Raw genomic sequence first — 3,102 nt, forward strand, 5'->3', positions numbered from 1 at the left:
TTCTTAAAACAACAGCAGCAATTGCAGCTCCAACAAAACAGTCAACAAACCTCTTAACATCTGTGTTATTTTTGAAGTGACAGGGACTGTGGAAGGGACAAATGATAGCAGCTTGCTTCTACGCCCACAGGGCACAACAGAAGGATAGGTTTCTTCACACCATACCTCCAAGCCAAAAATTAACCTCACTCATTCTGGAGAAACTCACCTGCAAGCCATGCTGAGCTGGGTGGTGGTTTTGTGGAGCAATAGGATGGTAACAATTCATTTGTTTTTGTATTAGTAGCCACATCCTAGTGCCAGGTTCCCTTGCAGCACTGGATCCAGCAGAGCTTCATCACACATTTGGCTTCTGAGATGTCTCATGTTTTGGGGGAGGACGTGGAAAGAAGTCCATACCATGATGCCACAAAAACATCCCAGCATCCCAGGCTTGCCAGAGGCAGGGGCATAACTCTGCCTTCCCTAATTTCTGGTTGCTGGCAACAGGAGGTGTTTTGTGTGTCTTGCCTACCTGTCTGTTAACAAAGAAGACTCTTCTGAGGAGAACAGCTGAGCAGAGCCACTGCAGGTAGCTGGGAGGTGAGCTGATGGGAGTGCCACTGGGAATCCAGCAGGATAGGACTAGGCAGGGGTCCTCCATGAGCAGACCTGTACCCTACTGCTCTGGACGTTGTCTGAAGGGGTATCATGACACCTGTGTAACCTAGCCTTACATCAGCCCATGAATGATGCTTTGGGACAGGGATACAGGGAGAGATGTAGGCCAGCTTCTTTTCTCTTCTGTTTCTGGGTAGGTGAATTCAGTTTCTGGAGCACTTAAAAAATGAATTGGATCTGATTGTTTCCATGATCATTTTATATTTCAGTCCTAAAGAGAGGAAGAAATGTTACAGCAGAACAAAGTATTATTCAGATGTAGTACTTCTGATGCCTGCTTTTTTATACATTTCTCAGGACAGAGCTCATAATCCAATTAATTATGATTCAAGTCTTGAACCATGCTTTCCAGGACCAAGGGGACTCTTTCTTCGATCTTTGTTCTTTATTTATAAACATTCCTCTATTTTTATTCATATGTAAATTAGTATTAATTCATATTAGCAATAGTTATTTCTCTTACACTTTGAGAAAACAAGTCCCTAATAGTATTTCAAGACTCCATATTTCTTAACCTACTGCACCTGTCTAAATGCTTAAAAGCCTAAAGCTTGAAAACATGTACTATGGAATTACCCAGTCACCTGATCATGACTGGGCTTTATTTTTGTTTAAATCATATTTACCAATCAGAGGAGGCAGCTGAATACTCTTATTATAATATTCAAATTAAATACTTCAATTTGGATAGTTCAGAAAGAGCACAGAGTCAGCGAAACACTGACAATGAAGCAGACAAGAGGTGTGGAGTAAAGAGGAAAGGTCAGAGAAGAAGCAGTCTTGGGAAGTTTCAGCAGTTTACTTGGCATTGTTAAACACAGCTGATTAGCTTTAGCACTGCACCTGTGCAGGGCAAGTATGAAAAACAGAAAAAATAAAGATCAAGGGAAATAAGAACAAACTAGTCTTAATGCCACTGACCTACCAGTGGGCCAGCAGGACCTCCAGGCTGAACTCAAGTACTGTCAGGTCTCCTGTTCCTCTGCAGAACATCCTATAAAACAACCTGCACTCAAGAGGAACAAAAGGCTCCTCAGGTATGCCTCAATCTGCCTTTGCAAAGGTATACTTGTTGTTTATCCACCTAGATTGTATCTACCTAGCCACTAGATTGTATTTGAACAAAAACAGAGTTCAAGACAGATCCCTATATTTATAGCAGTGTTATATTCTTAGGGCTAATGAGACAGTCAAGATCAATAACTCTGATTTAAGTGACTGGAAATACACTGACAGCACCTGAAAGAAAATTCGTGATATAAACAAACCACTGCTCTGTGAATCAGATTATCTGGGTTTTGTTCCATATACAGCTGAGTTTGGTTTCATCATTTCTCCATGCCTCAGTTTCCCTTTCCCTCTTTGGTGTGATAATATTTTCTCATCTCACAGGCAGACTGCAAACATTAGTGTGCATTGCTTGCATCCATGACAACTGAATATACTGGATGAATCTAAACTGGATGGTGCTAGAAGAACAGTACTAAAGCAGAATAAAATGACAGCCAGTCACCATTCACTTTAAAACCAGGAACAGACAGGGTCTGATAAATGAAAGGCCATGCATAGCATGCAAAAGCTTTTAAAACACTAGAGGAAGGTGTATATAGAATAAAGGGTTATGCTCAGGAATGGCAGAGCTTCTGACAAGTCACAGAAGATATTTTATATCATTTATAGGGCCAGTAGTATAGTACTTGAAAAGAATTAGCTTTCATATCAAAGGTACCCCTGCACTTGTGCCTAAGAGCTGCTGAAGGAAAGATACACATCCGGAAACAAAACAAAACAAAACAAAACAAAAAACAAACAAACAAACAAAAAAAAGCAACAAAAATCAGAACTAGAATGGGTTAGTTTAAGTCTTTATAGCAGTATCCTTGTGGAATGAACTTACATAAATGAGATGAAATTCCAGCTTAATGGAAAACAGTGGTAACGCAGTCAATACAAAGGAGGAGTGCAATAAAAATCCACTTGATGTAGATAGGTGAGGAACAGGAGCTTTTAGGCAGATTGTTCCTCATGGTAAAGAAATGTCACTTAATGTTGTGCTAAAGGAAAAAAGAAAATTGGGAACACGTGCTACAAAACAGTATGTTGCACTGTACAAGTCTTGTTAGTATGTCCTCTTTCAGTTCACAAACGGTACAGTTTCCATACCCACAAAGGAAATTGTGGAAATTATGCAAATTATTGAACTAAAATAGTGTTTCTCAAACAATTCTTAGCTGGACTCTGCAATGTTTATTGAAATTAAAGGAAGATGAGCATCTTCAAGAATGGAATCTAACATCACACAAGGCAGCTTTTGAGAACAAACTTCAAAAACTTTATCTTTGTGCAGACAAACACATTCATGTGCAAAATCATACCTCATAGAATATATCAAGTTAGTCTTTGACACAGTTTGGGCTGGGACAGAGTTAATTTTCTTCATGG

Source organism: Aythya ferina (assembly GCF_964211825.1).
Source record: "Aythya ferina genome assembly, chromosome: Z".
In the NCBI taxonomy this organism is placed as follows: domain Eukaryota; kingdom Metazoa; phylum Chordata; class Aves; order Anseriformes; family Anatidae; genus Aythya; species Aythya ferina.